This window comes from Talpa occidentalis, unplaced genomic scaffold (genome assembly GCF_014898055.3).
Source record: "Talpa occidentalis isolate TD23 unplaced genomic scaffold, MPIMG_talOcc4v2.1 talOcc4.10, whole genome shotgun sequence".
Classification (NCBI taxonomy): Eukaryota; Metazoa; Chordata; class Mammalia; order Eulipotyphla; family Talpidae; genus Talpa; species Talpa occidentalis.
Genome location: NW_023600993.1, coordinates 95,747,284 through 95,772,982, shown reverse-complemented (window position 1 = coordinate 95,772,982; position 25,699 = coordinate 95,747,284). Strand labels below are relative to the sequence as shown.

At 47.6% G+C, this 25,699-nt stretch overlaps 1 long non-coding RNA gene across 4 annotated transcripts; it reads left to right on the top strand.

Moving 5' to 3' along the window:
* The first annotated feature begins 366 nt into the window (after positions 1 to 366).
* On the top strand, positions 367 to 25,045 carry LOC119235662 (uncharacterized). Of its 4 annotated transcripts, none has more exons than XR_005122887.2 (5): positions 367 to 559; positions 15,459 to 15,526; positions 18,634 to 18,734; positions 20,081 to 20,161; positions 23,885 to 25,045. It is a non-coding gene; the product is annotated as an uncharacterized LOC119235662 (long non-coding RNA). The 4 variants fall into 4 exon arrangements; XR_005122886.2 differs by having other exon boundaries at positions 19,993 to 20,161; XR_008552725.1 differs by lacking the exon at positions 367 to 559 and adding an exon at positions 7,549 to 7,882 and having other exon boundaries at positions 19,993 to 20,161.
* The last annotated feature ends 654 nt before the right edge of the window (positions 25,046 to 25,699 follow it).

The window sequence follows — 25,699 nt, the reverse complement described above, 5'->3', positions numbered from 1 at the left end:
GGCACTGGGGCTGGTGGTCCCACCATCACGAGAAGGGGAGTCTGTCCCCGCCACATACAGTTTCAAGGGCATCCTCCAGACACCGGCTGCCGGGGATGGCTTCCTCTGGGTGCTCACCACCCCACTGTCTCCTGCCTCTCCTCCCCCACCCACCACCTGGGGAGCAGTGCAGGGAACTGGGGACTTATCAAGACAAAGAACAAAAGTCGTGGAGGAAAGAAGCCAAGAGCCATCTCTGCTCTGGGGTAGGGCCCTTCAGTTTCGCCCCTTTGAAATTTCAAATTCCAGTTTGTGGACAAAGTCCTAACTTTCTCACAATATAGGTCCCCAACCACTGACCAAACTCCAGTCCAGGCAGCCAGCGGGCCCAGGGCTAGTGTGGTCCTTGTTGCTTCCTCTGGCAGCTCACAGCCCAGGGGATGGGGAGGGGCCCTGGGCCAACGGGGGTCTCCCAGGCCACGCCTGTAACCCCTGGCCACACCACAGGGACCCCCGCCTGAGGACAACCCTGGAACTGGAGCTGGGATCTGACACTTGCTGGTACCGATGAGGCTGTCAGGTAGGCCCCCTCCTTTTCTGGGCATCTGTCTCTCTCTCTTGACCTTCTAAAATGCTGCTCCCGCCTCCCTCTGGGTACAGGCCACTTTGAATTAATCCAGTCATGACCTCACAGAACTTCAAGCCTGGAATGGGTCTCAGCCAATGCTCCCATTTGGTGGATGGAGACACTGAGGCCCCCGAGGGAGTGGCAGCTGGTCTCAGGGAGCTGCAAACCTGGGGCCCAGACCTGGAGCCTCTCAATGAACCCAAGGGGTGGAGGGGATATGGCCAAGGCCGCGCAGTGGTGGTGGCTGAGCTTTGCCTTAAGGAGACCACAAGCTCCCTGAGGACCCCTTCACTTCACCGCTGCCCTCGAGGGCTCTTGCAGAGTCTCCCACAGACCCCAGATGGTGGTTTGTCCACCCAGTGACTGACGGCCGCAGGGCTGCCACAGAAGAACTTCCAAGAGGAAGATGAGGGAGTTCGGGGCTGAAGGCCAGTGGGTTTGGAAGGAAACAACATTCATGTGGTTAACTGATAACTGAGCCCCATTCTTGGGCCCCTAGAAGCCTCCTTCCTCCCTCTCCTCGGCGTGATTAAGACGAACTTACCTGCCTGCTAATCATTGCTGAGCCTGTTGATTTTGCCTTAAAAAATTAACTGGGCATGAGTTTGCGGTTTGTCTCACCCCTAACCCTGACAAGGCCTGGGTGGGCAGGAGGCCTCGGGGTTATGCAAGAGGCTGCCACCTCCCCAGGCACATGCAGCGGCCTCCTCTGCCTCTCTCCAAAGGGGAGGTTTTGCTCAACAGTCAACAGTCTGCTTGTTTCCCCCTCTGGGTCCTGAGCAAATTTGCTCTGTTACCAAAGAGAGATAAAAGCAGTTGGGGGAAGAGCTTTCCCAACAGGGGTGCAAAGCGGCAGCTTTGAGCTTGGGTTCTAGAACCATGCAGTGTCCGAGTCGAGTCGGGAGAGCCTGCAGGGAAACGTGGGCTGGGGCCTTGCAAACTGGCTGGGGAGGTTTCCGGGAGCCAACGAGTGTCCACACAGGCCCGCTTACCCGGCTTCACCCCGCACTGCCTCACGTGCATGCTACCTTAATATTTCATTTTGAAGGTGAGGCTGGCTGTTGAGAAGGAGACTGGGAGAGCGTTGGTCCAGCCCAGCCTCAGGTCCTCACTGCATAAGTGCAGGGATGGAGGCCGGGGAAGGGGAAGAGACCCCTCTAAGGATTGACAGTATCCCCAGTGTCCTGGGTCTCCAGCTGGGCTAGAGAAGAGAGAGATTCTCTCTGAGACTCAAGATGTGCTCTAGACATCAGTGAACAAGATGGCGCTGGAAAGACCCCCCTCCGTCCTCCCTCCCAGGACTGGCTGGAGGCAGAGAGGAGACTGAGAGCCACTGGCAGGCCCACGTCTGGGGGCATTCACCTGGCCCATGGGTCCTCTGAGGAGCGGCCATGAGTGCAAAGCTGGGGCTCCAGGTTAAAACCTGCCTCAGCCACCACTGAGGGGGCAACAGCCCAACAAGAGGGAGGCAGAGCCCTGCACCCTGCTGACTCCCAGCCTTGTCTCCTGGGGATAGGATAACACACTGGGTTGTCATGGGGAAGAAATAGGAGTGAAACGTGGGCCACGATAAGCATCGCCAATGTTCACAAAATTGTGCAGATTATAAGGTGTGGACTCCTTAATCTGCACAACTGCTCTGTGAGGTTGGCGATGCTTTTATCACCATTTTACAGACGTGAGCCACAGAGGGTTGAGTCATATGCCCAAGCTCACATTGCCTTTGAGGAAAGAGCTGGGATTGCAGCCGGAGCAGTCCGGCTCCAGTCCGTGCCCAGGAGCCCCTCCGGGCAGGCACATCTCAGGTGCGCAGTGGAAGCTGGCTGGTGTGCTCAAAGATCAAGCTCCTTCCTGAGACACATGTGGGCTTTGTAAGAGCCTAGGAAGGTTAGGGAAGGTTAGAGAAGGAAGACATGTGTCTGGTGTGGTCAGGGTGCCTTCCTGGAAGAGGTGGCCTCTGGGCAGAGGAAATGTCCAGATATGGCCAACATGTGGGTTATGGTGGAAGGGCATGGAAGTCACTGACTGGAGAGCAGGGCATTATGGGAGGCACTGACCGCAGCTCTCAAGAGGTGGGGATGTTGTGGAGAATGATCAGGAAGGAAGCCAGGAGGACTTGGGTCTGTATGGGCGGAGTCTCCCTGCAGGCCGCCTCCTGCCAGGTGGCTTGTGACTTCTGCTGTTTCTGTCCTGTTTATGTTCCTCCCTCCTGGTTATGTTTCTGACTTTATCTGCAGAAGTGACCTTGGGAGTTAGATGGGGCCTACTCAGCCCCTGTGGGGCCTGGAGGATGATGGTGAGGCCCTGCCTGGCCCCAGTCCTGGTCTTGGGGTAAAGGATGAATCCATATCCTCAGGAAATACCCTTGTTTGCAAGGCCCAGGGGGTTGCCTCGACATCACTAAGAGTAAATGCTTGGGAGTCCCAAGACTCAGACCAGGCTTGCTGCATGCAGTTGGACAGGTTATTCACAGCACCAAAGTTCTCTGGCAAAGAGGGTAAGTGGGAGTGGAATCCAGTCCTTGTTCCACTGCCCAGACCTACTGTTCATGGAGATATTCCTGCTCAGAACGAACTACCTTTAACTTTCACTAAGACACCAAGTAGGCCCTGCCTCAGCTCTTTTACTAGTCACAGTGTGATCTTAGGCAAGTCTTCTCCCTTCTGGCCTGGGTTTCCATTTGAAGATGTGGACAGCATATAGCAAAGATTCAAACATGGCATGAATTAGAATCACCAGGGACCTTTAACAAACACCAGTGCCAGGGCCCTTCGCAGACTAAGGCTCGATCACGGGGCAGGGGCAGCTGTTGGGTGGGCGGTTGTGGGTGTCGGTAAGTTTTAAAGGCCCTAGGTGACTCTGGTGTGCAGCCAAGACTGAGACCACCGCAGGAGGGCTGGAAGCATGGAGCTGGAGAGGCCTAGCGTGCCTCCAAATCGAACAGCTTAGCAGCTGCTCTCGAGTGAGGCGTTTCCCTGGCTGTGAAATGGAAACCACCACAGCTTCCTCACGAAGCCAGGATGCCAGCTCCGGGCCATGATCTTCAGGCAGGGCCTGGCACTGTGGCCTCATGTAGGTGCTCCTGATTCTTGGACCAATGGCTATTTTTTTTTGCTATTGACCAAATGAGATTGGCTTAAAAGGAAGGCCCTCCTGGGTCACGGCTTCCGCTTTGCCTTTCTCTGCTCCCTGAGGCACATCCTAGGACCGGGGTCTCCATCTTGGCTACACACCTGATGTTATTGATGTGATTATTATTTTTATTTGATATTTTACGAAACTTGTTAAAATTTTTAAAGTCATTTTTGAATCAATACTACATTCCTGTGGCGCCAAAATCAAAACCACGTGACAGGTGCCCTGCGCGTGGGGACGTCTTGCTTCCCTCCTGCCTCCTGTCCACTCCGCCCCTCTTCACCACACAAACCACTTCTCAGTGTCTTCCAAGGCTTTTTCACACAGAAAAGGCAGCATACGGGATTATGCCTCGTCGCCCCCACCTCGCAAGCTGTTCTTGCTCCTTGCTTGGTTCATTTAATAGCACGGTCTGGAGGTCTTTCCACCCCAGGTGAGAGCCAGTGTTGAGGAAGGATCACTGTCCCCTCCCCAGCAAGAAGACTGAGGCTCAGAGCTGAGTCAGTGGCGTCTGAGCTTTCTCAACGCAGCTCCTGAGCCAGGTGTGCCCTGCCCGGCATGGCTCCCCCGACACCTGTCCCCTCGAGCTTTGGATCCTGGCCCTATCTCTCCAGTGCGGGCCTGGCAGGGGGTGATGTGGGGGCAGGTGGTCAGGGCCCCCACTGAGTCTGGGCCCCAAAGTCACAGAGGGAGCTGAAGTGTGGGACAAAAATGTTCAAAATTACTCAGACGATGACCCAGGGAGAAGGCGTTCCCGGACGGGACAGTGAGGCCCTGGTAACTGTGCTCTCCAGCCTGCCAGGAGCTCTCTGCCAGCTTCGGGCTGTGTGGGTGGCAGGGGAAGGTGGGAGGAAGAGGACAGGCAGAGAGGGGAGGGGAGCATGGTGGAACAGGCCCAGGGGAGGGGAGACCAATGGGAGACCCCATTCCTGGAGGTCAAGGAGAGTCTGGAATTCAAGGCAGAGGGGATCATGGCATTTTCAATACGTTTCTGCTCAGGTGACCTCTGTATTCTTCACTTGCTTTTTTTGATTCATTCATTTTGTGCAAGCCACTCTCCCCAGCTCTGTGCCTCAGTTTCCTCAACTGCAGAATCAAGGACATTAGGGGGCTAGTCTTTGGGTAGCTTTGGAGCACCTCTAGAAGGCTGTGATACTCTCCTCACCTTGTAGAGTGAAATTTATATCCTGCTTTGTTCAAAATGGCATCCTCCCGTCAGGGACCTGGGTCTTCCGGGGCTGGGGGCTGAGGGCATAGGTCTCTCTACTGCTCCAATTCTGGACTTGTAGCCTCAGTTCTGGGTCTCTCTCTCAACACCCCGCCTCCTGCCAGGTGGAGGTGGAGTCAGACCCACACCTGGTGAGTCCTGGGGGAAGCCCTGGCCCAAGTTTGGCATTCTCCTCCTGGTATTCTGGGGTCCCTTTGCATCCTCAAGGAAGCCCTGAGGTCTGTGGGCAGAGCAATCTCTTGATACTCACTGGTCACAATGAGATTTCAGGGATATTGGGAGGTGGTCTCCATGGAAACTGCAGACCCGCCCAGGACCCATGCAAGGAATTAGCCCCAGGGCTCAGCTGGGGTTCCTGGAGATGTAGCCCTGACTGAAAGGGAGACACGCCAATGTGGATCCTGCTCCAGCCCCACAGTGGTCTCTCTGGAGGGCTTGGGCCAAACCACACCCCTTGTGCTGTTCAGCTGGGTGGCGCCAAGGTTACGGGGAGAACCCTGTCAGCTTTCTGAGCCTCAATTTCTTCCAATTGGGGTTAGAATCCTTAACCTAGGGCCTTTTCTAGTAGAGTGCAAGTTGCAGAGCTGAGCTGGAAGCTCCGCTTTGCCCACTCAGACTGTAAACCTAACTCACTTCTCTGAGCTTCAGCTTCCTCATCTAAACAATGGGCACCAACTGCGGTGCCGATGCTCGGATGCTCCGTGACTGGGAGTTTCCATCAAACACCACCCAACTGCCCCTCCAGCCACCTGCAGAAGCCCACGGTCTCTGCCCCCTCTCTGGCCTTTGCACATGGCCGGCTTCTGCCCAGAGCAGATGTTACACCCCGTCATCACCTCCTTATCCTCCAAGTGTCATCCTAATAGTCTTCCTCTGGGCAGTCCTGCTGGTTCTGGCTCCTCCCTTGTGCCCCCACAACCCACGTGATGTTTTACATCATCAGTTTAATCCAATGGTATTAAACGGCTTCCTGTTCTGCCTCCTCCATCGGACTGCGTTCTGTTTACCTTTATATTCCCAGGACCCAGCTGGGGTATAATGTAATGGGTTGGGTGAATAAATGAGTGAATGGAAGAAATCCATCCATCCAACCATTCTACATTTATTAAGCACTTTCCATGTGCCCCATGATAGGTGCTGGACAAGCAGGCACAAAAACTAAGCAAGCTCCCTCCCACCCCAGGATTACAGTTGTAACAGATACAAATAGGAGATGCCCAATCACATTTGAATTTTGGATAAACAAACCCTTATTTAAAGTATTTAAGTATGTACCAAATTTAAAATTTGTTGTTGTTTATTTCAAATTCAAGTGTAACTGGGCATTCTGTCTTATATGTGGCCACCACCCCCCCCATCACAGAGTCTACATTTTGGTGGGGAGGTTTGATGGGGAGGGACAGGAAGAAGTCAATAAAAAGAGGTTTTTCAAATAGTCCCTAAGTGCAGTGAAGACATTACAACAGCCAAAGTGGTAGCACCTAAGGGTGGTAGGGGCATCTGTGGAGAGGGTGACCTGGGAGTTAGGGGCCTTTACTTGCCTGGAACAGTTTTAAGCTCCAATGAAAACTTTACAAAAGTCCTTTGAGGGGCCTCCCCGGTGGCGCAGCGGTTGAGCGCTGGGTTGCGAAGCTGCCCGCGGCCTCTGCGGCGCCGGTTCAATCCCCGGCTGCTCCCCGGCCACCGGAGGAGGGTCCCACATGGCGCAGACCTCTCCTGCCGCCCGCTGCTCCCCTCAGCAGTGTACTTCAGTCCTTCTGCCTGCTCTGCTCCCCGCTCTGGCTCTGGTGAATTCTCTCACCCTCCCGCGCTTCTGACTGTACCCAGTGCATGTATAAACAAGCAAACAAATAAACAAACAAATAAATATATAAACAAAACATGCCTCTATAAAAAAAAAAAAAAAAAAAAAAAAGTCCTTTGAGGTTCTTAAAGGGCATGGTGAAGGCTGTCATATTTGAGAAAAGAGCTCCAGTTGGGTAGAGGGCTAGCTATGGGGCGTGGAGATGGGGGGGCTACCAAGTCTCACTTGACAGACTCCACAGTTTTGCAATTTGGATCTCAGCCTTCACAAACCTTCCAGAACCCGCAGCCCCACCCCTCAACCAACCAATGTCCTCTACAGGGCTGGGAGCCAGAGGAAGGGCCAAAGGGGATGTGCAGAGAAGCGTGGCCATACCGGGCCAGGGCTGGGAGTCTTGACACCAACCCCACTTCCACCCCCAGCCCCACCTCCAACCCTGCCCTGTGGTTGCCCTAAGGCACAAGACTGAACTAGCACAGGGTACAGCCGGAGGACATCTGGGAGGAGGTGTCTCCAGGCTAGCAGCAGGGCCCTGTTTTGCGCGTCCAGGGCTCCTCCTAGTGACCGATGCGGGAACTGGAGTTCAGAAAACTTAAATAACCTCATAGTTTCACCAATCACAGAGGAGGTTGTATTACAGTTCTCCCAATCACAGACCCAGACGGACCATGTCTCTCCAAACCCCTCGGCACCACCACCAATCACAACAGGCTGGGTTTAGTTTTTCAGGCCAGCTGACTTCTATGCAACCACACACCAACGCTGGGTCACTGCTCCAATCAGAACGCAAGATTTTAAAGCCTCCCCCAGGCCGGTACTGCTGCCATCCCATCACCTTCGAAAGGTGTTCCAAGCACTGAATCCAAGATCACCCCTAGCCCCTCCGAGAAGTGTGGGTGGTAGTGCAACAGGGTGGTCCCCAGGAAAGGGGGAGGTTCCCTGCCCCACCCAAGGGAGGGTGGAGCTGAGCAGGAAGAGGAGAAGCTGCAGAAGAGACTGAGGAAGGAAGCAGGATGGAGCCAGGAGACCTGGAGGAGGCGCATGGAGCCTAGAGACACGTGAAGAAACTGCTTGTCTTTTGGTCGTGGACTGGGTGACACAGATGTGGGTGAGACCCGTGGGGAGGTGACAATGGCAGCTTTTATCTTGATGTTGATTTTGCTCTTTTCCTTCCGGGCTTGTCTGGTTGTTTGTGACCCTTTTCTGTGGGTCCCCACTGGAAGATGTTTTAGACTTGTGGCAGGCTTTGGGGCCTTGTTCTGGGCCGATCCCATATGGATGGACTTTTACCCACGAGGGGATGGGTAACTTTGGGTGCTTCATTTAGAAACTAGACTCTTTGCCTTACCTGTATTGTTTCCTAGTTTCATTAAAGTTCCTTCCCATTAAAGTCTCCTATGTTTTGTGTTGATGCAGTGGATGGCAGAACCCATTTAGAATAGGCAGGTTTGCGGGGCTTGGGCTACCCCTCTCCCTGTCCTATAACAGTAGGAGAGCCAGACCCTAAGAAGAGAAGTGAAGAGGTTTGCAGACCTGGAGAGGTCAGTGGCCATGGCTGGCTGTAGGGGAGATGGAGCTTACACTTTGAGATACTGTTGGGCAAGTTCTAGATATTCCGATGAGTTGGGAGAGATGAAGGACACAAAAATAGTGAGTATCAGGATTTTGACATGAATAACTGGGATGGGGTGGGGTGATGGAATATGACCATTGACATACGGTTGTTGTTTTTAAGACTGAGGAAGGGAAACGAATGGCCTTCACAAAGCTAGTAGTGAGTCCAATGTAGGTGTTCACTTTTGGTCTAATTGCAAAGATCATACTTTTCACCATTGCCCCAGACCCACACGTTAATTTTTATAATGGAGGGACAGTGGGGTGGGGGGAGAATCAATGATATTATTATATGATACTAACTTTTTAGATATATAAATGCCCCTGGCTGCAAACATGGGCTTCCACATAGATCCAGCACAAAAATTGTGACCTTCCTCAAAGGTGCCCGTTCACTGAGCCACTGTGTTAAACCACTGAGCTTGTAGGGCTTTTTTTTTTTTTTTTTTTTTTTGTCACTGCAGCACAGCTTCACTTAATCTGTCTTTCCAAAGTTTCACTGGTTTTCCTGACTTTGTCATATCTGAAAACTTTCTGTTATTAGTTAACACATCAACTCACTTGTTTTGACTTAGATTTATTTTAGAAGTAGTTACTTCTCATTGTTTAAGGAGAAGTAATGAGATCATAAATAGAATGAGATGATCCATTATATTATATACTGGCTTAATATTGCTGTTTTTGAAGCGTCTGGACTCTTGGTCTATTCTCTCTTTGTATAAATGTGTGTCAATTGCTCTTGGATCCCCAAAAGCAGTCTGAGATTGTCTGGTGTTTGGTTAAAAGATAAATCAGGGCCTTCCCTGGTGGCGTAGCGGTTGAGCGCTAGGCTGAGAGGCTGCCCGCAGCCTCAATCCCCAGCCGCCGGCGAGGCTCCCACATGGCTCGCAGACCTCTCCTGCCACGCCCGCTGCTCCCCTCAGCAGTGTATTTCGTCAGTCTGCCTGTTCTGCTCCCCTCTCTGGTGAATTCTCTCATCCTTCGGCGCTTCTGACTGTACCCAGTGCTTGTATAAATAAATAAATAAATAAATAAATAAATAAATAAATCTTTTTAAAAAAAAGATAAATCAACAGAACAGCTTAAATGAAGAGCACTCAGGTGACGTGACAAAGTGCTAGAGGTTTTACTTGGTGGCAGCTCCCTAACCTGGCAAACCTCTAACCTGGTCTCATGTGCCATTAGCAAGGGTGTAGTGCTCAGGGCTAAAGAGCTAAAAGTCCTCTATATTCTTCCTTTAGAGATCATGCAGGTGATACCCCAAGCAAAAACAACAAAAGGTAAAATAAATAGTGGGAGGACATCAAGCTAAAAAGCTTCTGCCCAGCAAAGGAAATCAACAACAAAAGGAAAGTTCAGCTTATGGAAAACATATGCAAGTCATGTATCTGATAAGGAGTAGCTGTCCAAAATAAACCGAGAACCCCTGAACCATAAGGTGCAATAGGATGTGAAAACCATGCCCTTGGAAGAATCAAGAAAAACAGGAAGGAGGTTGGGCTGGTGCTGGGGAAGATGAGGGGTCTACTGCAGACTGGTCAGGGCCGCCCCCTTTGAAGAATAAGTGGAATCACTTACATGTTTTGACCTAGTGAAAATTATAAGCTCTTCAAGTCTTATTTGCTTCATCTGCAAAATAAGAATCAACTGTAGGATCTTTTCATATACTGTTTTGTGGAGTAAATGTGATAAGGCTTATAAACCTGGAGTGTAGTGGTATTATTTTACTGAATGGAGAGCACTTTTCTTTGGAAAAGAGTGATTACCTATTCTTATAGCCCCAGAGGACAAACCAGGATGAACAGAAGAATCCCACAGGGAAGAAAGTTTGCACTCAACATGAAGGTGCTATTTCTACTGAATGCAATGGTTTTATCAGGAGAAAAGCTACTTTATTTAGTGATGAGCATCTGTCGCTGGAAGTGTCAAGTCCGAATTAAATATCAGGGGGGATGGTAAGAAGATTCCAGCAATGGATCAGAGGTTGAATCACCCAGGTGTAAAAGTCTTAAATAAGATGTGATCAAAACCAAAGTCATGTTGTGAAAATTGGATAGACACATGCAAAAAATGAAGATGGACTCATAGCTTTACACCCTAATCAAGAATCAACACAAAATGGATTAAAGAGTTAAGCATAAGAGATAAAATGTATATGAATACATAGGGGGGAATACTCATGACATTGGATTTGCAATGATTTCTTGGGTACAACACCAAAAACAGAGGCAACAAAAGAAAAAATGGACAAAATGGACTACGTCGAAATATCAACCTTTTATGCACCAAAGGATGCCATCAATAGAATGAAAAGACAAGGATGGAAGAAAATTTTTGCTAACTGTATATTGATAAGGGATGAGTAGCCAGAATATCTAAAGAACTTCAGCAGTGCAACAACAAAATAACCCAGTTTTAAAATGTGCAAAGACTTGAACAGACATTTCTCAAACGAATCTGCAGTGACAAAGAAGGACATGAGAAGATGCCAGTGTCAGTCGTGCACCAGGAACTACAGAACATGTGAGCTTTCGCGGCATTGGATGCTTTTCAAGACACTTCGATGAACTGATAGGGGCACATTGGTGCCCACTCTTACAGTGTCCAGGGCACTGTCATGTGTTAAGGGACGTGAGAACTTCTCCAATAGTGAAACTTGCACCACTTTCTTTAATTCAGCATCTTTCAAACATCTGACAGCAGAATCTGCGTGTGAGAAGACTTGCTGTGGGAAGGGCTGACCTAGAGAAGGTCAGTTCTCATTGCCCACCATTCCAGCTCTGGCTCGGCCACTAACTGGCTGTATGACTTTGGCTAAGTCTCTTGTCCTCTTGGGGCCTCAGTTTATTAAGATATTAAATGCAAGCATGAAATTTCGACTCTCAGATCTCTTCCTGTTTCCAGCTCTAAACACCCCCCTCCCCATTGAAGCCACTTAATTTTATTCTTCCTCTCTCAATTAACTTTTTGTTATTTAATGAAAGCAGGTTCCTGGTAGAAGAATTTTTAAGATGTACAGAAGCAAAATAAAAAAAGGATTACATTTATTCCATGTGCCACTTTGAACACCTTTTCAAAAGGGATGAGGATAGTTAGCATTTGTGAGGTTGTGTGCTGGGAGAGGTCTATTCTTTAGCTCATTTTACAGAAGAGACTGAGGGTCAGCGAGGTAAAGTCACCTGATCTCAGACTCTCAACCTGACTCTTCCTGACTCTGCAACCCCAGTTCTCAGTCACTACTATATAAAGCCTCTATAGCAAGGGGAGGCTGCCAAGATTCCTTTTCCTTCTGGCACCCTAAATCCATCAGAATTTGGTCCTCCCTAAGCCCTCCTCCCCCAGAGGAGCTATGGACATTATCTCCTCCAGAAACAAAGTTACTCAGCCCCTTCACTGCAGACAGTCCTGTGTCCTTCCCCAAACTCTGTCCATCTTATCTCTAGAAAAACTGTTACTTGTCTTGGAGAAGGGGGAAAAAATAAGGCTGTCCCCATCCCAGCTCCACCCCCCCTCAGTCACTGGATTTGGGATAAATGTCACAGGCTAGAGGTAGAAGAATGGATGTGGAATTAAGTTTCAAATTGACTATTGTTGTATGTGAATGTCTGATAAAGCAAACACAATGGCTGCCAGATGGGGGATGGGAAATGAGATTTTCCAAGTAGAGAATTCCAGAAAACAGGCCTGGAGTACTGGAGCCTAGGCCTCCTAACAGACAGGCAGGCAACAAGAGTGGACATACTAGAGGTAACTGGGGGTGGGGTGGGGGTTTGGGGGGTGGTGGTTGGAAGACCCAAGCTGGAACACCAGCCCAGGGGGCTTGGCTGGAACTGGCCTATTCAGAAGGGGGGGTGGGGGCAGGGGAAGGGTGAATCAGCAGTGATAGTCACTGCTATTGAAGCCGAGGGGCTAGCACAGCACTGTCCAGCAGAAATATAATGAGAGCTACATTTGTAGTTTTAAATGATCTAGTAGCCAAATTTAAAAGATAGCAAATCTATGAAATAGAGATTGCTCTCACAAGTAATAAACTTCTTCTTGGTTTTAAAAATCAGGGGTCCCATAATCAAGTGCCCCCAATGTCCATGTAGCGGAAGTATATGGAGCAGACAGGATATAAGCAAATTTCACACTTTCTTGCAAGAAAAACAATTCAGCAAACCTAATGGTTTGTGCTTGTTAATATACCATAAGCCAGGCCTCCCTGATGGTGCAAGGGGTTAAGTCTCTGCACTATGAAGCTATCAGCAGCCACTTCAGCACTGAGTTCAAAGGCCAGGGAGCAACCCACATGGCACAGCAGACCTCTCCTGTCTCCCCGCTGCTCCCCTCGACAATGTATTTCAGTCAGTCCACTTGTTCTGCTCCCCACTCTGTCTCTGGCGTATCCTCTCACCACCCCCCCACCCAACCTCTGACCTACACCCCAGCTCTTGTATGCATAAATAAAATATATATATATATATATATATATATATATATATATATATATATATAACATAAGCATAAAGTCTCTTAAGAATGGTGGGGACTATGGCAAATTAAAGAAAGCACACCCAGTTTAAATTAGTTCCATGGGTGTTTGTCTCATGGGTATGGAGCATCAGTGTGGTTAGAGCTTCAATTTTTGAAAAGAATCAAGAAGTTGGGATTTTTAAAGATTAGCAGTCAATTCGGATTTTATGACAGCAACTGGGGACTAGATCTCAACCTCTGATCTCCTTTAAACCCTTGGCTGTGTTCTACAGAAGGGGAAACTGAGGTTCAGAGCTGTTAAATATTGCCCCAGGTCACAGCAAAGACAACTGGCTGTCCAGGCTCCCAGTCCAGGTCATTTCTTCTATTTGCACTAATAGCCAGCACTGATCTTTCGTTATTTTTACTGAGAATTATGTAGGTGCCAGGAACTGGGCTGGACATGTTGTAACGATTTTTCTAGAGCCGGGAAACCAAGGATTCTCTCCCGGGTGGAGAGAATCGCCCAAAATCACACTGTGGAGCTTGAACCTGAGTCTGTGTTTAATTACAAGACTCCAGATGCTTCCTTTGGCCACACTCTTTCCACCTCCTGGTGCTGAAGAACCTCAGAGGGGTCTGGGTTCATATCCTGGAGCTATCCTGAAAAGCTGCGGGCAGCGGGGTGAGCAATATTCACAGTTGCTTAGACCACCAGGGAGCATCTGTTTCATTCCTGTGTAGTAGCTGCTGGGGAGATTTTGTTTGAAGAAAGAATCCACTGCCTTTCTTTTAGTTGTCAAGTTCTGCTCATGGTTCCTTGATTTCCAGGTGAGCAAACTGAAGCGCAGAGTTGGTAAGAGACTCTGCAAGTCACCACCAGAGCCGAGGTCAGAATCTGATTCTCCTTGTTCCCGGTGCTGAGTCTGAGAGCACCCCCTGGAGGCCAGGCGCTGGCTGGAAACTGCCCATGGGGTGTGCTAGGACCTTCCTCCAGCTCCTGGGGCTCTATCCAGGGCCAAGCCAACTGCTCTTGGTGTCTCACCACCTTCTCCACCCTTCCTTTTGCCTATTTGGATAACTTGTTGACCCATTCCTTCTCAAGCTCTCTCTGATGTGTGGCTGCCTTGACTGCTTGGCCCAGGGAATCCTGGGGCCTTGGCAGTGTGCTGGCCCAGGCTTGGCCAGTCTCATGGCAGACGGTTGTCAAACAGTGACTGTCTGGGCAGAGGGAGACCTATTTACCCGGGGCTGGGCTCCCTCAGAAGATTCAGCTTTGTCCCCACACCACTGGCCCATCCAGGGGCTCAGTATACTGACTCAGCTGTCCCCATCTGCATTTGCTCATTCTGCAAGTATTTATGGAGCACCTACTGTGTGCCAAGTACTGTCTACATGCTGAGGATATACAGGCAACATGGTGGCAAGATTCCCTGCTCTGCAGGAACTTACAAGGCAGTGGAGGAGACAGATGATTAACAGGTCTATACATGCACAATTCCAGAGACTGATAGTGAAGGCCAGAGGTGCCGTCTTAGACTTGAGTCAAGAAAGGTCACTATGGCCTTGTCTTGTTCTCAGTAAGAATAGTGAACAATCAATGTTGGTTATTAGTTATGAGAAGAGATGAGGAAAAGGTGTTTCTGGCAGTGGAAATAGCAAATGAAAAGGTCCTGGGGCAGGAATCTGCTTGCCAAGATTGAAAGCTAATAAAAAGTGTGGCTAAAGTAGAATGAGCAAAAGGGAGGCAGACAAGATTGGTCATCAGCAGGGCGACAAGAGTCAGGGAAAAGAACTTAGGTTTTTTATTCAGTGACACAAAGCTATGTAAAAGTGTTCATGTGGAGGGCCTCCCAGGTGGTGCAAGGGGTTAAGCACCGCTCTATGAGGAAATCCACAGCCTCTGCAGCACAAGTTCAATCTGGGGCGGCCAGGGAGATACCCACATGGCGCAGCAGACCTCTCCTGTCTTGCCCGCTGCTGCCCTCAGCAGTGTATTTCAGTCTGTCTGCCTGTTCTGTTCCCCACTCTGTCTCTGGTGAATCCTCTCACCCCCCACGTCTCTGGCCTGTACCCCAGTTCTTGTATTCATAAATAAATAAATCTTTTTTAAAAAGTATCCATGTGGAATTTAATTTATTTTTTTAAAGCTTTAAAACACCAGGGAGGCCCTCATGTGGAATTTTAAAAATTATCTTGAACTATTCCATCATAACTCTGCTTTTCCCCTCCGTGGTATTCTGTTATAAATAGTGTTCAAGTATCCCCTTTTCATTTTTAATTAAAAAACTTTAATAATCAGAACTGTATAGGTACAAATGTAAAGTTGAAAAAAACCAAATACTTCTACAAAGCTTATAATAAATAGCAGTAGTTGCTTCCCAATTCTTTCCTAAACCTGATTCCCACCACCCAGAGGCAACCCACCAACTGTCTTGTCTCCCCTACTGCTCCCCATCCACTGTGTTTTTCTTTGTATTTCTAAATATGATTACGCTGGGATTGCTTGATGTTTTGGTCCTGGATGTGATGTGTTAACTTCCCAATTTGGAGAGAAGTTAGTATTTGTTGTTTTATTTGCATAACTTCACATCTATTTTTACTATTATTCACAGCTCTCTCTGCACGTGAACCCAGGCCTCTCGTGCATCATCTCAATTCACCTTCACAATAACACCATAAGGTAGGTATGGTTCAGCGTAACAATGATACTAGCACTTTACATCCAGTGACACTGTTGGCAGTTCACACAAGATTCTTGCACCAACCCCCCTGATCTGCAGAGCATTCCTGAGACATAAAGCAGAGCGGGCATTATCAACCCCATTTTCAGAGGACTTAGAGCTCAGGGTGGTACAGAAAACCCCACCCATCACAGTGGGGTGGGGTAGTTAAAATAAAACCCATCCATCAGCCAAGATAGAAGGAGCCAGGGTCCAGGTGTGAACAAAAGAAATTCTTCCATCTTAGCTTTTGGGCTGTTTTGTTACATCAGCTGGGTTTGAATTCTAGCTCTGTCTCTTGCAGGCTGTGTGGTTTTAGGTAAGTTATTTAACCTCTCTGAGCCTTTGTTATCTCTTCTGAGAAATGGGTATGATGACAGTGCCCACCTCATTAGACAGTTGCGAGGATTTGAAGAGTTGGTTTTGATTTTTAGAACTATACCTGACCCGGGTATTGTGGCACAAGGGGTTAAGTCTCAGTATTATGAAGCTATCTGCAGCCGCTGTAGCATGAGTTCGGTCCCCGGCCAGGGAGCTACCCACATGGTGCAGCAGACCTTTCCTGTCTCCCCGCTGCTCCCTTCAGCAGTGTATTTCAGTCAGTTTGTCTGTTCTGCTCCCCACTCCGTCTCTGGTGAATCTTCTCACCACCCACCCCCTGCTCCCCTCACCTCTGGCCTATACCCCAGTTCTTGTATGTAGAAATAAATCTTAAAAAAAAAAAAAAGCAACACCTGACCCACAAAAGGTAATATGTAAGCATAAGCCAGGTCTAGGACAAACCAGGACCCAGATCTGGGCTTTCAGACCCCAAGTTTAGTGTCTGGTCCCCAAACTGTAGACATTTGGGGCCTCCCCAGTGGTGCAACGGTTGAGCGCTGGGTTGCGAAGCTGCCCGCAGCCTCTGCAGCGCCAGTTCGATCCCCGGCTGCTCCCCGGCCACCGGAGGAGGGTCCCACATGGCGCGCAGACCTCTCCTGCCACCCGCTGCTTCCCTCAGCAGTGTACTTCGGTCCTTCTGCCTGCTCTGCTCCCGGCTCTGGCTCTGGTGAATTCTCTCACCCTCCCGCGCTTCTGACTGTACCCAGTGCTTGTATAAATAAATAAATAAATAAATAAATAAACAAACAAACTGTAGACATTTGTATTCCTCTTTGCTTTTTACCCTATCTGCCTATTACCTGTTCTTTGTTTTCCTGTAATTATTTACTTGTTATTTTTGTTCCCCCCAAAGACTAACTTTAATTTCAAAAAGGATATTTTATACCAGTTATAAATTTTTCTAACTCAGTAAAATATATTCAGTAATACTTAGAAGTGTTTGTGCTCTGCCTAAAATTGGCCCCTGTAGCCTGTGGGTATCTTGAAGGAAAAGTATGCTATTTTAGGTCAGTTGGGAACATTCTGTCCAGTGGTTTTTAAACCCTTTTAACCATGACCCTCAGTAAAAAATACATTTTACATCGCCTGCTTTATATACAGTAGCAATAATGGGTGGTAGTCAAAATAGATTCTGGAGCCCAAATTCACGTGGGAACTTCGGCCTCACCTCTTAACACCCACGTCACTTTTGCTCATGACTCATCCTCCCGGTGCCTCCGTTTCTCATCTATAAAATGGGAATGATGATAATAGGGTGCTGTGAAGAGGAGGAGTTCAACATGTGTGAAGCTCTACCAAGTGCTCTATTATATACATCCAAAATACATATAATAAGGGCCTCCCTAGTGGTGCAAGGGGTCTTAACCTTGCACAGCACTATGAAGCTATCCGCAGCCACTGCAGCACGAGTTCGATCCCCAGCCAGGGAGCTACCCACATGGCACAGCAGACCTCTCCTGTCTCACCTGTTGCTCCCCTCAGCAGTGTATTTCAGTAGATCTGCCTGTTCTGTTCCCCACTCTGTCTCTGGTGAGTCCTCTCACCTCCCACACCTCTGGCCTGTACCCCAGTTCTTGTATGCATAAAGAAATCCTTAAAAAAATACATATAATAAGTGAAACCAAAGTTTCACACCCACAAAAGCCACTCTTACCCCAGAAGATGTGTGGTCTATTTGTCTTCATTTAAAAAAATGTGCTCATCCTTGTGAAGTTTCATCAGTCTGTGATTTATGATTCATGCTCTTTTCTGTATGAATTTATACTTCACTGAAAATGGGTTTAAATAATACATGTCTGTCCAAAGAAAAGTCTAGAGGTAAAAGCAAGAGAAACCAGTTGATAATGTGAATAGCAAATGTGCTGAGATGATTTTGTCCCTCAGAGTGAGGCGACCTGAACAGATCCAGGTTGCCTTGGCCATGCTGTTCCATATGGGACATGCTGATCCATCATGCCTATGAAGACTGTTGAGTTGTATTTTAGGAATACTATATCTGCTTAAAATAAAAAACATATATTTCAGACGCTTTAAAAAATGTATTCAATATATTAAAGCGAGAGTCAGCAAATCTCTGTGAAGTCTGGTCCATGGCCTGTGTTTGTAAATAAAGTTTTATTGGAACACGGCCAACACATCACCATTAAGTTATTGTCTGTGGCAGCTTTCATGCTACAACAGCAGAAAAGAGCAGAGACAAAGATCCCATCTGAACTGAAAAGTCTAAAATATTTATTCTCTGGCCTTTTCTAGAAAAGGTCTCCCAAATCGTGTTAAATTTACAATTCAAAACCCTTAAATTTAAATGAAAGGTTATTCTATTTATACCTTATTTTATACTATTTACTTTTAAATCTAACAAATGTTGACAACTACATTTTCCCTGGAAAATTTTCAAAGCTACTGAAGTTTGAAAGGATAGTACAGTGAGGATAGATGTTTCCTTCCCTAAATTCACCAGCTGGTGCCATTCTGTCCCGTTTATTTTATTGCTCTCCATGTGTCTCTCGACACACATTTTTATTCAAGTATTTGATGTAAGGATTATATATTCATACCACGTGCCCAGCTAGCTCTATCGGCAGAGTATGAGACTCTTCCACAGTTGACCAGTATGTTTGTGGGGCACATAGCTGAGGTGGTCAACCATGTACCAATAAATCCAGCCCACCCCCCTTTTCCATAGGTCAGAGCAGCTCCTGGAAAATAGCTGTCCTGCCAGGGTCCACATATCCCAGATGCCTCTGTGCTTGGCCAAGACCATGTGACTGTTCTCACCAATGGAATGTGAGTAGAGGTGATCAGTGTCGCTCTGGGCCAGGGCCATGCTGCAGCCCCTGATGACTATGATGGAGGCAAACAAACTTCTGACATACCTTTTGGGTTGCTTGTTCCGTCAACCAGTCCCATCAGCCAATACCTGCATGACCCATTTACGGGTAGAATTATACTTGGGACACATTAGTCTTGTCCTCTGCTTCTCCAAACATTTTGAACCATGGACTTCTTTCATTAAATGTTTCACTCAAGTGCCAAAATGGAGCTTGTCTGGTTGGACCCGAGGCTGTGGGGTGGGGGGAGTCTGGGAGCTCTGCCATGCATTGATCTCCTCCTAGTAGTTTCAGAGAGAACCAGGGTTCCTAAGCATGTTCCCTGACTCCTAGGGCTTCAGGACTGAGCATGTCACTGTCTCTATCTCTCAGAAGAGGAGGCAGAAATTCAGCAAAGAAGGATTTGAGTGAGACCAACAGCCCCCAGGGCCAGAGCCATCCCCCAGGTCAGTGGCCAAGGCAGGCTCTGCACTCCTTTCCCTGCCTCCCATTTGCTCCAACAGGCCCAGACACATGAACCAGTCCCACCCACTGCTCCCCAACAGGCCCCAGGCATCAGAAGGCTTGGGAAGTCTTGGCATGAAGTTTGGTCCTGACTCTCTGGCTATGCAGTTGCATTCTGAATCAGTTATGTATCCTTCGCTCATTTGTTTTTTCCACAACAAAAAAAAAATGCCCAGCATGTAGCTAACCACCAGTCCCTTTCACATAGTAGGTGCACAGGTATATACATAGCACTTCCTATGTGCCAAATACTCAATATTGTACAGAGATTAACCTGCCCTCACTCTCTCACCCCATCACACAGATGCTATCATTACCACACCATTTGACAGAGAAACTGAGGCACAGAAAATGAGGTACTTTGCCTTAAGCCACACACCATTTGGATATGGGCAATCTGTCTTCGGAGTTTGAACTGCTAACCAGTGCTGTTATACACCTCCGCTGATACTAGTTGAGGGGGGAGGGTAGCAAGTGTAGCTAAAAAATGAAGGTTTGCTCTCAGCTGGATTTTAATCACTCATTCACTGTGTGATGCAGGGAAACTTTCTTAACAACTCTGAATCTCTGTTTCTCTGTTTGTAAAACGTAGATTATATTTTTCCATCTAGATGGATTATCGCACAGATTAAAAGGAAGAGGGCCTATAAAGAGCCCAGCATCCTGCATAGAAGGGATTTAAATGGAGACAAATTTCTTTCCTCTTACAGGCCCTTAAGCTAGAGGCATGTGAATTAGAAAGAAAAAGAAAAGTGGAAGGCGTGGCTCCTGCACTTAAACATCCCATAATCTTTTTAGGAACAAGATAAATCATTCATGAAATAATCAGAAAAGTCCCAAGATGCTTTCAATAAAGGATGGAATTAATTGCAGTCAAATGTAAGTAAAACAGTACAACTTGGCAGGCTCTCACCAGGGCCTTTGCCTTGCTAACCCCGCCCCTCTCCGCTCCTGGCTGACTCCTGCCAAATCTCCAGGCTCCAGCTTAGACACCAGCCCAGTCCTCCAGGTCAAGAGGCTCCTGACCCCTCCCCGCATCCTCAGTCCCTTCCCCTCCTCCTAAACCCCATCCATCCACACCATGGCACAGTCCGTCTGCCCCGCCAGATTAAGTGCTCGCCAAGATCTGAAGCCAAGCTGTATTTTCCTACCTTCCTGCTGTGCCTCCTGAAAGTATCTTAAGATCCCAGGAATCATTTGTTGGTGAAATTTTTGTAGAGAAACCCCGATACAAAACGGGGTGCCTGACTGTGGGTCCTCACCCGCGCGCTTAAAAGGACTTATCAATGCTCTACTGCAGGCACACGTGAAAGGTTAATAAAAGGTTTATTTACAAGGGAAGGGGAAATGAGGAAATGTACAGCTCTGGGAGAAAAGTGGGAGACAAAGTTTTAAATGAGTCCTACCCGATCCGCCGATCAGGAATCCCAAAATGGCGCTCTCAGAGTTGGCCGCCAGCCAGGAGCGGTGAAGCCAGGAGGCGAGCGATCGGGAGCCAGAGAGAGCCCAAGGCCCACGTGTTTGGTTTTTTATATCCAACCTGGCTGCCCAACTCCACCCTCAGGTCCCAGCCACCCTCCCTTGGTGGTGATGGGATTTGTCTTTCCCAGAGTCTTGATGGCTTTAAAATGAACAAGCAAACAATGAACTAATGAATGCAGAGTCCATCAGGTAGCGATAAGAGGCACTCTGGTGTCCATGTCCTCTATAATGTGACAAAACAAGGCCATGGTTTCCCTACTCCTGCTCACCGAGATAGCCAAAGTCACTTAAGGAACTTAATTAAAATATTTAGAGATTCTTGGTGCTCACCCTAGGGGATTCTGATTCACCAATGCAGAATGGAGCCCCCAGATAAATCAGTTATTATGTTTCCCATGTGCAGCCAGTTTTGTGAATCAGAGGGACTGAGACCAAATTGCAGTGGGACGGGAAGATGATTTGCAGAGGGGAGAAAGAGGAAAGGTGGCGTGACTAAACTTTGGGAGTGAAGGATGAGAAGAGCCATGTTTGATATCTGATAGTCTCATAGCCAGCCAGCGTCTGGGCCCAGCTTTGGGCCTTTAACCCTTCAGGGAAATAGAGCCCTATAGGACATAGTCTAGGAAACATTTCCTCCTCCATCTGTTCATGGAATCGTCCTAACAACCAAGTTTCATTTGATGAACAAAGAAATTGAGGCTCGAAGAGCTGAAGCAAAGTGCTCATCCTAACACAGCCATAAGTAGGAGAGTCAGTTAACCAACTGCCTCTGAAAGTAGCCTCTTATCTGGCTTGAGGCTGATGCCGTTGGTCAAAGGAACTAGGAAGAGTCAAACTCATCTGGCACTTAGAGACTGCTGAAGGAGGATTGTTGACTCACACCAGATCTACCCCGTCTTCTCGCTTGTCCTGTCCTGAGCACTTGTGGGTGCTGCTATCCCAACCCAGCACATCTCATCCATCCATCCATCCATCCATCCATCCATCCATCCATCCATCCATCCATCCATCCACCTTTCCATTTGTCCACCTACCAATCATCTCATTCATGCATGAATCCACCGACCCATATATCCAGTTCCTTATCCATCTACTTATCTCTCTCATCATTCCTACCTAACTATTTATCCATCCATCATCCACCACACACACTCATCTACCCATCATATCTACTCATTAATCCATCCATCCATCTGCCTATCCCCCATCTTCCCAGTGACTCATTCATCTTTTGTCCCATCTTCCCACCCACCCATCCATCCATCCACGCTCCCATCCATTCACAAATCCATCACTTCTATTCATCAAACCATCCACCTATCCACCCATTCAGACATCTGTTAATCTATCCATCCTCCCATTCATTTTTCATTAAATAAAACCTCTATCAAAGTCTACAGGCCAGGCCCTGGGATAGCCTGCAGTATAACAAGAAGAATAAGACAAACATAAACTCCTTCAAGTAGATTTGAAGTGCTTATAAAAGTGACAAATACCAAAAGGGCCAAAATAAACAAAAACAAGCAGGTGATGAGAACAACGTGGTGGTAACCAGAGGGGAAGTGGGTAGGGGGGGCAATTGTATGGTGGTAGATGGAAAATAGTTTGGGTAAAGAATATAATGTAGCCCGTACAGATGTCAAACTATAATGCTGTATATCTGAAATCTATATGATGCTATAAACTATTTTCTCTTCAATACAGATTTAAAATACATAAATAATAGATGGGAAGCTGGTTGAAAGAAAAACTAGGGTTGGAAAATAAAGCCAGGAGTCAGGTACGCACACGGATATGCACATCTTACCCTCACAGTTACTAAGAGAAGCCCCAGATTTTGTGCTGAGCTAGATCCTGCCATCCAAAGCAGATGCTATAGCAGGAACATGACATCATCCTCACCTGTGGCCAACACTATCCAGTGGCTATGGCTGCTTCCTTCTGGAAACGTCTGGAGACTTTATGGGTTGACACAACAGGTAGAGAGAGATGCCTGGCATTTAGTGAATTAAAGTCAGAGACTGCTCACCATCCAACAAAGCCCAGGACAGCCCTCATGGCTAAATCACCCAAGTTCAAATGGCAGCCAAAATGAAAGAACCCTCGTTTTGTCTGGAGCCGCAGAGTGCCAGGCACTAAGAAAAGAACATCACTGGTCTAAGCCAGTCTTAGCTTTCCTGTTCCTTTCCACTAGAAAAGGAATTTCCCAGATTTCCTAGAAGCAGGGAAAGCTGCTGGGAAATTTCTGATTTTTGATAAAGGAAACAAGTGCTTTGAGCAAAATCCCTTCCAGTTTCAGACACTTAAGTGCAGATGTCAAGTTTGGTGCCTTGACTGTCACTTTGGGCCTATAATAAGACAATCAAGAACCAAAACCAACACAATGAGGATGACAGAGGAAGGAAGAGAAGAGGGTGGACTTGGCTAACATGGCTGACCATTGTCATAGAACTGTTTCAGCCAACAGACGCTCATCAAGTTTATAGTCTGGTGGGGGCATCAGACACAACATACGCCAATTATTTGATCAGGGTATTGATGAGAACTTCAAAGCAGAATCCAGAATTAATGAATAGATATGATGAGTAGATGAGTATGTATAATGATTGATAGATGGGAATGATGGAGAGATAATTTGTTGGATGTAAGTGGCTGGGTAAGGAATGGATATATGGGTAGGTAGATGCACGCATGAATGAGGTGATGGGTGAGAGGACAGATGAAAAGATGGATGGATGGATTCAAAGCAGAAACCAGTATGCATGAACACATTGCAAGTCCAGGGAATGATCAAGTTCATCCAGCATCACCACACCAAAGATCAGCACATTCAAGAGTGTCCTACTGAAACTAAGGTTTATTATTACCCCTACTAGAGAACCAGGAAAAGGCTTTCCTCCAAGCACTTGTTTCTTTTATCAGAAAGTGCATTTCCCCAGAGCTTCTCCCTGTAGACGTCCTCACTGTAATTTTGCAGCTGAAACCTCAGGCTTGGAGAGAGATATAAGACAGATGCATATGCTAAGCCACATTTATTTGATCTAAGCCACATTTATTTGATCTAAACAATAGGGTCCCTTGCAACCAGTGCTCACTCACTCGCTCTCTCTCTCTCTCCAGGAAAAGCACCACTCTCTCAGGACAGCAGAGTTCTTTTGTCGATGGATGCTATAAAACTGGCCACGAGAGTCCTTTTTCCTCTGCTCAGCCATTGCTGTAGCTTAGCCAAAAAATTCAGCATAGATGGATGGACTGAGTCAAATGATTTTTTTATAATCCTAAGCTTTGATTTTCTCTTCTATCCTTGGAGATGACAACATTATTTATCTGAGACAACTGCTATGAGAATAAAATGAATCGGCCAATAACATTCACCCATCCATCCACCCAACAAATGTCTGGACTTCTGCCATGTGATGACACTGTGAAGGTCTGGGCTGAGGGATGTGAGGACACCCTACAAAGTGGATAGGTTTGGGAAATGGTGAGAGGCTCAGGTTATATTATTATCTTATCCTTTGGGAGGAGTTCCATGGAGCCTTCTGTTTGCCCACAGTCTAGGGTTTGTGACCTGGGGCTGTCCTTCCCCAGAAGCAGACTGTCTGGCACCTTTGGGAGACAATACGTCTTCCTCCTGCCACAGGGTCATCTAAATCTTACAATTGTGTTTTAACCTTGGGTTAAGCACCTAAGGCATGCCCAGCCCTCTAGCTATGCTATCTCCTCTAATGCACAGTCTTCTCTGAGATAGGTCCTGTTTTCTCCAGTCAGTGGATGAGGAAATAGATTCAGAGAGGGGAAGTGACTTGCCCAAGGTCACACAGCATTTGCATGGGCTGGGTCCCCAGGTGGTCTTTGGTTCTCCAGCCTCTGCTGTTTCCACTGGATCCACACTTCTGCTTGACGGTGGATCATAGTAAAAAAAGATTGGCTGTAGCAGTCAGGACAGTACATTTATTGAGTCCTGACTAAGCAGGTGACGCAAAGGCTTACCCCCTGCCTCTCCTTTCATTTTCCAAGAAGACCCTAAGCCATCTCCATTCTAGAGAAAATGTAACCAAGGCACAGAAATGTTGAATTTGCCTAAAGAACTAGACCTGAGATCTACTCAATTCCAGAGATCAAACCTGATTTAAATTTATTTATAAAATGCCACACATTTTTAAAAATCCACAATGTGTAAAAAAAATAAGTCCAAACCTCTTGGCTCTCCTGCCTCAGAAACAAAACTCCTTATTGGCCTTTGTGTATCCTTCCATGCAAATACAAATACAAATTTCTATGCAAATACAAATGTGTCTGTGTGTACATATATACAGATATATCCATTTTGTTATCAGAAGAGCAATATGCTCTCCACAGTCCTTCAGTTTACTTTTTACACTTCAGGTAATTTGGAGATCCTTCCCTATGTGCACACAGACCTGCGCTGTTCCCCTTCACCAGCGGGACAGCATTCTACCCTAAAGATGCTGTATTTCCCATTCTCTGCTGTGGGGCATTTGAGATACTCCTCCAATATGGGGGCATCACAAGCAGCAGAGCAGAGCCCTTCCCCAATAGTAGCACGTGCTTCTCTAGCCATGCACGTAGCTTCACATCGATAGCACAAGATTATTCTCATTTTCCAACACACCGCGTTGTGCATGGTTTTATATGGTTTCCCCTTGGTGAATTTTCCAAAACTTATGACCCCCTCAGAAGCACCAGCCAGCACTCCCCGCCTTGGGTCTCTTCCCACCCAGAGACCTAGGTCCAGCAAGGCTCCCCAGGGCCTTCAGTTTGACCCTGCTGCAAAGTGGAGGGGATGCTTCCAGACCCACTCTCTGGGGAATTTCAGAAAAGCCACTGTATGCATCTCCAGGAAATCCGTCTTTCTTGGCAGACAAAATAAGCCAAGCCCCTGCCCTGCGACTCCTGAGGCCTCTTCCAGGA